Source organism: Cariama cristata, unplaced genomic scaffold (assembly GCF_000690535.1).
Source record: "Cariama cristata isolate BGI_N322 unplaced genomic scaffold, ASM69053v1 scaffold337, whole genome shotgun sequence".
NCBI lineage: Eukaryota > Metazoa > Chordata > Aves > Cariamiformes > Cariamidae > Cariama > Cariama cristata.
This window is the reverse complement of record NW_009626880.1, coordinates 118,799-129,661: the sequence shown is the minus strand read 5'-3', so window position 1 is coordinate 129,661 and position 10,863 is coordinate 118,799. Positions and strand designations below refer to the sequence as shown.

General features: G+C 36.7%; 1 protein-coding gene across 1 annotated transcript in view; it reads right to left on the bottom strand.

Moving 5' to 3' along the window:
* The window catches only part of CENPP (centromere protein P), a 147,612-nt gene that overhangs the window by 20,086 nt on the left and 116,663 nt on the right, over window positions 1-10,863 (bottom strand). The gene's annotated exons all lie outside the window — the stretch shown is intronic.

Below are 10,863 nucleotides of genomic sequence, written 5' to 3'. Positions count from 1 at the left end.
CCTGGTCTGGTGGGAGGTGTCCCTGCCCATGGCAGGGGGGTTGGAACAAGATGGTCTTTAAGGTCCCTTCCAATCAAACCATTCTATGATTCTATGAAGATAAATACAATAAAATAAAACTGCTGAGTCATTAAAACCTATTTAAAAGCATATAGGATGATTCAAAACAAATTCCCTTCAACTCACTGGGAGATGGTATCTTATTTCTTGTTTAGAGTAAAAAGAAGTAGCATGTTTCAGTTGGTTTCTGGCAGAACAGACAGTTATCTCTCAGGTTATTTCTGTATGGATATGCATTGTTTTAAAGTATGGTTTCATAAAACAAGTATCCAGGGACAGCTTAAGCTATTCCCATCCCCCCTGCTTTCCTCCATTTTCTCTCCACCAGCTAGCTACTTCCCTCTCACCTCTGCCAGCAGAACTGCTTGAGTGGCCATGCCATGTGTCAGACCAGAAAGCAAAATGTATGAAAAAACGGCATTAGTTCTCTCAATATGACTAATAGCACAGCCACAAAACCAGTAGCAGGATAACAGTCTGGAGCCAGCACACCCGAGCACTCAGACAGGAACGCGTAATACCGCTACTGAAGATTTCATCTCCTCACATGGCTATTTCACTCAAACAGCTGCTGTACAGTGAGCAAGCAGGATGAAAGAATAGCTTAAGTGCTTCTCAGAACACTTGAGCATTGAAACTGGCTAAAGGCAAATAGGCCAAAAACTCTGCTCACCATCCATATGGAACTGCTCTCTAAGCAGCAGTGCCAGAAGACAAAATACCTTTATGAAGAAAGGAGCTCTGGGTAAGAACAGCGATTGATACCTCTATGACAGTTAGGCTTATCTGAGCCACCATTGAGACATAGTAAGTTTTTGGATACATTAACAGAAAACTTCTGATATTCCCGCTACTGCAATTAAACACTATTTCAGTTCCAAAGTGGTTGATTTTTAGCCAGATTGCTGTTTTCCAAAAGAAATAACTGTTGGTTTTGAAACAAAAGGCCCCATGCTGTGCAAGCATTTAGACCCAGGATAGTGCAAGACCTAAACTAGGTCTGAAGACTCAGTAGACAGGACATGTTGACACAACAGTAATTCCAAGGTAATCCCCTCATGCTGTCTCACCAGTCCCCTTCTCAGCTGCAAGCTTCTCCTCACTATCTTGTATCATGAAAAGAAAACTCGGTGTTTCAGAAATAACTCTACTCATTTTTCAGTCATTTGATGACTCCTCCAGTTAACAAAGGAAAAGGAATGCAAAGGATTTACTGTGAAGAACAGATTGAAATTACAATAGAAAGGTAAACTGGCAAAGCCTTTCTGAGCTCTGGGAAAAAAACAAATACTACTAATGTTCTCCTTCAACAAGACATGTTTATACATGACACAAAGGCAGTCATCCAGAATAACATATCCTGTTGAAACTGATGGGGTTTTTTTGTTTTTGGCATTTACCCCCCCCCGGGGGGGGGGGGGGGGGGGGGCACGGCGGAATTGCGCTGGAGTTTCAGGAAATATGCAACTCCCATTTTGTACAAGTTTGGCTACAAATGCTAGTCAGATCATAAAGCAAACATAAATAATCACTTCATTAGGTGTTTTCAACCTGTACTCAATACTGAATTTTGTGCGCTGTGGAATTATAAATCTCTAGAAATGTGATAGTCATAAAAATACCAATATGGTATTAAAAATTAAATTTTAAAATTAGGTATGTGTACATACACATACATCCCTGCCATTTTTACCCTTCAAATTCTCACTGGTAGCGCACTGCAGCTTTGCTGTACAAGTAATTTTTGCCATTGTCCACTAATTCACCCAAACAAACCATTTGGTGCCACTGTTTGTAATGGGGAAAACATGAATAAACAGGCAAAGACAACTAATTATTAGATTTAAAAGGAAACCGCAAGAAAACTTTGTTATTTTCTTCCAAGATCATCTTGTACTAGCTGCCAACAAATCCTTCTTTTTGACTAAAAAGCTTCAAAATATTTGTGTTCCTAGTTTACATCTCCTTCCTGAGACAGTCTCTCAGTGGAGAAGCATCCTGTTACTAATTTCTACGTAATATTAAAACCAATGTGAAAACATCTCAGGCAATAAACAGAAGTGATATAAGAAGCCAGCCACAGGAACCCAACAATGTCTAGCAGATGAAATCTCAAACCAACATTTTTTCTGTAAGATCAAGTATTAATTTTCTCATTTCACTTCTGATACAATTTAAGATGGCAACGGTATACAAAAGAAGTTTATAAAAAATTGCTTTCACTTTTTAGAGAAGTAGAGTGTTCTATACTTTTTGCCATTTTGCCTACAAATGGAAAGTGCAATCAAGTACGATCAAGTAAATGGAAAGTAAATCATTGCTTCAAAAAGGGCAAACAAATGGGGAAAGACCATTAGAATAATTATATATACTTATTTTTAACAAAGTCTAACCAATCTATTTTCAGAATTTACACACAGATAAAGTCATACTATTTTTCTATATTTAAAATACAGACTTTTTCTGTATGTTCATTTTAGTCCAGTCTTTATTTAAATGGTTTAAAACAAAAACTGTCTCTTTGGTCTGGGTATGGTGTGCATGCCTATTGAAGAAAATGGGACTGTATATAAGAAGCAATGGCAGGACATGAATGAAAGTCTATAGGAGGCTTACATCTGTCTCCTAGAAACGCAGTAACTGTTTAGGTTGCTATGACCTTGAAAATCCTCTTTCGAACCATTCTGAATTCTTCATAGCTTACAGGAGAAAATGATCTTTATGAAAGAAATAAACAGGGAAAATTTCTTAGGGGGTATTTCTGAGCAACAAGAAGCAAAACCAGAACTTTAAATTTATCAAAATGATACTAGTAATGCGATGGGGTTTCACCAGAACAGAAAAGCTTACAATATCTGAAAATATTAGAGCAATGTCTTTGATATAGATTAATAATCCCATAAATAAATGGCCACTTGCCAAAATTAAGATCCAAGACTAGAGACTTACAGGAATGCAGAAATATTTCTATAAAGAGTTTTCAGTTTATTCAAAGTTTGAGCACAGTAGAAATCAGAGATAATATTATGTGAACTATGGCAAGGACAAAAAAAAATTAAATTACTCCATCTTTTGTATTTATGCTGCAAAATACGATTATCTTAGAAAAAAGTTAGAAACCTCAAAATTATATTGATGAGTAAAAATACTGAATACTGGCACATGAGGAAAAACCAAACCCCAAACCAAGTTCATTGTGCTATTTTAGACACGCAGAAGACATGCTCAGTTGCTAAGATGAGTATTTTGGAAAAATACAAGTCAGCAAATAGCCAAAATATAACTACCTAATATACAGGGAAGTGTCATCATTTGAACCTGAAAAAAGAAGTGATAATTTGAAAGGAAAGACAGAAGGACAGTGAAAATCTTACATATTTACTTACAACAGCTAGGGTTTTAAAATTGTATTTATTCAAGCTAGGTGGACAACTTGCTTTGGAACACCACAGAGAACAGGCTCTAGACAATGACATAATAAAAATGCTACTAAATTTCTTCACTGATGCACATGGTTAGAGGCAGTATGCGAAACACTGACCTCAAATTTCAGGTAGCTGCTGAAGGAAGGGTTTACAAATTACTTCGATCTGTCTGTTCATTGGCATTTTAAAGTGAGAAGAACACCTCAAACTAAAAGCAGTCCTATGGGATTGAATGGAAACATAACCAAAAGGCAGTGAGTTGTGGCAATAATTAGTGTCTTGAGAAAGTTCATACTAATGAGTATTAATATTTTATATTTTCTGTTCACTTCAGTGGAGAACTGGAATTGGGATGCAGTTATAGTTGAAAAGCAAGCTTTTTCATGTAAATAGATCCTAGCTACATACATCTCATGTTGCAAATTTAGGTTTATTCCCACCTAAAGAAGTACTCAATCCTTTTTGCAATGTATTGTTAATATTTCTAAATATGTGAGGAAAACCTGGTTTTAATATCTCTTAAGGTTTCCCAGTAAAATTTTTTCCTTCTCCTATGTTTTTTTCCTTAAGCAAAGTGACCACTGATTACAAAAAAGAATGCAGTAACTGCTATAGGTTTTAGAAAGGCAGTGTACTGCCAATCCCAAATTCCCATCTCATGTTTTGTGCTGACTTTAACAGTTATAAATTTATTTTTTTCCTCATTGCTATTTTTTTCCAACTATAAACTTGTGTGTTGTATTTAAAAAAAACCCACATCAGTAATTTCAAAGTTTAGGATTCCATCTTTGTTTCTGATCAAAACCATCCAACAACTGCAAAGATTCATCATGACAACGAAGAGTAAAGCAATTAAAAAAATTCATTACATTCTTTTATTTCATTGAAAGGTTAATAACATGCTGCTGTAATTTTCAGTACTGTTTCTTTTCTTTCAAATGCCTGAACAAAACAGAAATAGCTTTAAATCCCTGAATGTGGATGTGCTTTTTGACTCACAGAAATAATATTTTCATCAGTGTTTTAGGAACGAATTAAATAATGGATCCAACTTCAACATAGCTCCTCTCTAAATAACATAGTAAAACAGAAGGCATAAGGAAATGTGCATTAACAATAATGTGAGAAAAAGCTATTAAAAATAAGGACGACTGTGGAACATTTAAAGCTGCAGAATGCACTCTTTTCTTGGTACCAGGTAAGACATGGTAACAGGTGACCCTGTACAGAATTGGCTTTTTTTTTCCCCCCCAGACAGGGAAATTGATAAACTGTATGCTAAGGTATGCATGCATGTGGTTATTGCCCACCTGTGGCACCACCAGGGAGATACCATGAAGGATTTCAGAACAGTAGAGGTAACAGAAGGAGAGTACTGTAGATGCAGGTGGCCCACCTTGACCCGTTGAGCCACTAATCAGACTGGAACATGAAAGGGCAGAATACTGCAGAATGAAAAAGGGGGGAGGGCTGGTATCAATTTTTCCCTTGATGTTCAAGGGAAAAAAAGACAGGACAACCATATTGTAATTGCTAAATAAAAGTATGAAGTCTGCAAAACTGGGTCAATAGGGAAGCTATAAACCTTGGCAGGCTATATATTTTGAAGTGGCTGAGAAAAGAACTTGTGAGGGGAGAAGGGGAGAAAAAGGAATAAAGGAATATAAGGTAAAGTAAATAATGTGATCAGGGCTGTTGAGGGGCACCCTAGGACGCAGCCCTGCACCCGATCATAAAGCCTGGAGAAGAAGAGCAGATCTGTTTATGTTCCGATCATACTTGTGTCTGACTGCCTTCTGTGGTCCGAAGGACTTGGGCTGCATTCTCTGGCGTTGATGAAGAACTACCAGAATGGGTGGACTGGGTATCCTGAAATCCCAACTCTGTATAAAGGTAGAGGACCTGGAGATGAAACGTGTATGAATTCCATTCTAGATTCAAGTGCCTAACAGTGCCATAATAACGTTTTCAGTTTTGTTTTCCAGTCTTTTCCTAATAATTACTAATGTTGCATATGCTTCTTTGGCTGGTACTGAGCATTGAGCTGACAGTTTTCATTTGCAAGCCCTGTTTAAAGACCAGGGTGGAAGACAATAAGACCAAGGCAGTCATGTCGCCTTTGAGGTGCTTCAGTGAAGGTTTAGCCAGTGACAGTAAGGAGAGGATTTCCTATGATTCAAGAGGCCAGTGCCACTTGCCTTATCAGGATGTCTTGGAGTGCATGCCTTACAAGATAAAACCTGACTGGGTCTACTGCAGGTATCTATGATGACTGACACCTTCATTATGATTTGAAGAAAAATGCTCAGGAGCTTAAGGTATGACTAATAGGTAACTAAAGGCTGCCTTCAGTAAAGGCGTTGCAATCTGAATACAAGAAAAAAACCTATGTCTGTAAAAAGAAACACAAAGCAGCAAAGTGTCCTAACAAAATAAGGAGATTAAGAGGAACTGAAATGGTGACAGATATGCTGCCTATAGCATGACATACTGAGCAAGGATAGGTCACGCTCTGTGTAGATATTGTAAGAAAAAACTTCACTTTCATGCAGTAACGAATATGCATAGTCATGCAGAAGATGTGGACTTTCCAACATTTGTATGTGATATTTCTCACCATCAATTTAAAATGCAGAAAGCAGAACACTTCACAGCTTGATGTCTTGCAAGGAACATGATGTTGAACAGTATTAAAGAAACAACAAGACAACATCAACACGTAGCATAATATAAACATAAATCATTACCTAAATACAGACATATGTAAAATACTCTCAGATAATTCTAAAATAACTTTAAAATAAAACAAAAGGAGAGCTATTTTAGAAATAACAGGTTTTTTTAAAATGTTTTGGGGGAAGATATTCAGACAATTTTTTTTTTTGCGGGGGGGGGGGTGGGGATGGGACAGATGGGGGAGGGAATGGATGGATATATAGAATTAAAGTCAACAAAATTAAAAATCTATAAATGTACTCCACCTGCACAAGTTCCAGAAAAACTCAAGTGCTCAGAAACCATAACACCACAGGCCTATCATTTTGAGTTTTTTGTACAAATTACAGAAACAGCCTGTCATGACTTGCTACAAAAATAAGACAACTGTGATGATGTCCACTTACACAATTCCCGTCTTTCTAGTCAACTTTTTCTCTGTTTTACTCCAAATCATAGCAAGAAAAAAGAGAGATCTCCAAAACTTGCACTGCATGGCTGCCATATATGTTGTCTGAACCATCGTAACTTGGCAACTCGTCACTAACTAGGAGTCAGCCCTACAAATAATCCCAACTCTAAGTTGTACTTAGAGAGATCTCAGAGCCAAAAGCACTCAAAAAGCCAACAAAGTTGGCATGAATACACATAATCTTTTCTCTAATCTTGTTTAGAATACACGGAATAAGAGAACAAAAAAACTATATACATCCATTTGAAGCAGCATTGATTTTTGTTTTTTTTTTAAAAGCCTATTTGAATGTCATCTTCAATCACATTTTGTAACCAAGCATGCTATATACCCTTCTGAACCACTTCCAAATTCCTTGGGGTTTGCTAACTATTAATAGAAGTAAGAGACTGATTCTGCCTGGAGAAAAGATGGCTTAGGGAAATTCTAAGAGTAGCTTTGCAGTATCAAAGAGAATACGAAGCACAGCTCTTTATGGAGGTGCATCATCAGAAGGATGAGATAAAGAAAAAATTTCTCTCAGTGGCAGTCAGGCATTGGAACTGGCAGCCAAGAGAAGTTGTGAAAACTCTGTCCTTGACTTTCAAAACCAACTGAGCAAACCCCTGTTCTGATTTCAATTTTCACCCTGCTTTGAGCAGCAGGGGACTAGATGACCTACATGACCTCCTGAGTATACTCATATAGTAAGTTAAGAAGGTAATTTAAACAATACTGTAAGTTAGCAGCAGCAGTCTAAAATAAATGCATTCTTTCCTCTACTCTGATAAGCTAAGTTATACCTAGCATTAAATTGGATCAGTGAAGGCTATTCCTGTTCTGTTCCTGTGTTTTGTTTGGCCATTATGTAGATGAAAGATTACATTTTTAAAAGATATGATGTAGAACTGAGGTTTCATGGTCTCTGTAAGCTGTGATCATAAAAAGTTACTTCAACTCTTCTTTCTACACTCATATATCATCATCTCTCAAATTTCCACTCTTAAACAGAGCAATCCCAGATGCTTAACTTTGCTTAAGAATCTTTATTTAAGATGTCCTCCTTATATTCTTTCAGCGTGCTGGCTTTCTTTGATGACTAAGGTATTATACTTCAGGCATTTTCAAGATGATTAAGAAACATGTCGTTTCTCCTCTGTTTCAGCATGCTCCATGTGGCCTTTCAGACAGAATTTGAAAATCCATAAGCCATTTTCAATATAACAGATTCTATCATACTAACGTATACATTAATTTTATCCTCCCACCCCCAAGATTTGGAACAGAGCCACAGCAGTGAACAGAAGTTTTTCCTCTCACCATTCATTCCTGCGAGAAGCAGCAAAATTGATAAAAAGAAAAATAACAATAGTACTATTGTACACTGACTAATACTTCTTGCTGTGAAAGGAAAAGAGGCTACTGATGCCCTCAGGAAATTCAGAAAAATTAGAATATGATGTTGTGGTGAAGCAATGTAGAAAGCTATGCTCAGAGGATGAAGAAAAAGCAGTGGTGAAAACGATTCCTATTGCCACTCACACTTTGGAAGTAATTCCATAAGATCACAAAACATTATTCTCTAGTTCATAAATATTCTTGTATTCCCTCATGGTGTAGGAGTAGATATCACAAGTAGACAAGTTTTATCTGTTATTACTGTCTGAGGAAATGACTGCAAACATACAGATGCAGAGGACAGCAATATGTTACGGATGTTATATGTAGTTCCAAAACTAAATCTCTGTGGGAATCTGTTGAATATATACATCATCTGAAGTTTATGCTTCAATTCATCCTGTGCCAAGAGCACTGATACTTAAAGAATCCAACTTTTTAGTACAAAAGGCTATAGTTACACTACCCACTGAGGTGAACAAGTTCTGTTGGGATAGCAGAAGAAAGTATCCTGTTGCTCCATATTGCCATAACTATGCTGCTTCACGATGTGGAGATAAGGTATATTCCTATGATATGGCTAGCTTAAAAAGCACACTTACTGTTGTATACTTCCCTAGTATAGTTTTCAAAATATTCTAATTCTTGATTTCATTTCTACTTAATGTGGCAACAGATGAGAAAACTCAAGCAGAAATAGTGAACCAATTACAATTACTAGTAATAACTAAAATATCAAAAAATATTTTATACCAGTATAGGGGTCCAGGACTGTTGCTGCCTTAACTCATGGGATCCTTTATGTTCACAGAAGTGAGATTTAGATCAGTGTTTCAAAAGAAGGTCTTTTGAGAAAGAAATAGAAAACATTTATCAAATTGCTTAACAGGCTATTTCCACTATTGGTTGTCATCTAATAGGAAGATGTTACAAAAGTCTGTTGTAACCACTAGAAACAAGCCTGCTGCCAACCTAAATTCTAACCCCTCTTTTTCACTGAAGATTTCCTTGAATAATTTTCACTGGATAATTTCAGCGAAGAGGGAAAGCCTTGTCCCACTACAAATAACAAGCTATAAGGAAAAGAGATCAGCCTATATTTTATGAAGAATCCATGCCAGAGGCTCCAGGCTTCTACGTTCATTTCACACATCTTATGGCTCTTGCTCAAGACGCTAAGCAACAGTGCTCTGGTGGCAGTTTGCCCAAAGATATAAAATAATAAAAAGTTATTTTAATTATTAGTCACTCATGTTTACTGTCTCTTCTGTCCTCAAAGGAGACCATTCTGCATTAAGGCATCTTAATAAACAATAACATTCATGTTGCACAACTCATTCAAATGACTAGCCATGCATATGGGATAGATAGGCATAACAGTACTTACAGACGAAGCAGATATTGACAACTTGCTCTGCTCTCAGAATGAGTTATTCACATAAACACAGTAAATATTAGATCCCTGAGGATATTGCAATGTTTTCCACTCAAACAGAAATTACCTGAACTGCGTACATTTGAAATAATTTGCAAGGCCATCCTAGTCTGAGGTTTTAACCAAATATACACTATTTTTCTTTATTTATTATGACAGGCAAGTTTGCATGGAATATTTCAATGTAAACCACAATACTAAGACAATATTTAATTATTAATCTTACATACATTTAAATCTTATTCGAAGGCAGCACATGATGTCCATTTTCAGATACTACTTTTACAAATTAATAAAACCCCAAACCCTCCAGGTATCAGGTAACCACGAGACACTCTCTTTAACAGCTCCTACAATTTTCAAACGTTATTGTTGATTGTAGGAAAGTGTAATGTCATCTTCATGAAGAGGGAGCTATGCCTTTGCAGATCCCTCAGATTGTCTTTATTTCTTCCTTAACAAAAGTTGATAAAAAGAAGCAAGGGCCTTATAGGCATTTGTTTCATACTACTGCCATGTACTACTAAGATCACAAAGCCACACTCTTATGTCAGGTAACTAGAGGGGTGAAGGAGAAGACTAAACTAGATTATTTATTTGTTCAGTTTGACAAGTTTTTGTGTGTATATTTTAACTTCAGTGTGTGTAACAGAAATAGGAGAAACTTCATTTTGACATGCATATTAAAGGAGAACAGTGATTTAAAGGTGGCCACAAGGAAGGCTAAACACGGATACCACCAGAACTGCAATGCCTCCAGGACTTTTACTCACATATTCGAAGCAGTAACGTTATCAGAGGAAGTGTTTGCTTACCAACAATTGCTTTCCGTTCGAAACCTGGACTACGGAAATGCAGGCTATGGAATACACATATAACAGATCAATAGATCATCTCAGATCCTTAAAATTAGCAAGCCTTTGTGCTTCACTGCTTATGCTAAAGTATCTGTTTTAGAGAAGTCTATACACAGATTCAATAACACCTTAAGAGATCCTTCAGTCTGCTTAGATGATGGAGGATTTTCCCTGTATGATCTATCAGAGGAGAAAAGATTGTGTCCCGCTCAGTTCTGGAAAGACACTGGAAGATGTTGACCTTTCAAAAAAGTACAGAGATGGCAAAACCTAAAAAGGTTTAAGCATTGACTAGAATTGGACTACTAGCAGGCAATCTTGTGTCCCAGCTAGGCAGAATTTCTGGAGATGTGTGCCTGAACACTATCATAAGATGATCCTGAGACAGCGATCAGAAGTGTAAGAAGTCACATTTAAATATAAAATTAAGTGAATGCTGTCACTTTTCTCTCTAATAAATACACCATCATTTAAATACATAAAGTGTTTTACCTGACATGCATAACCATGAGAAGATGATCT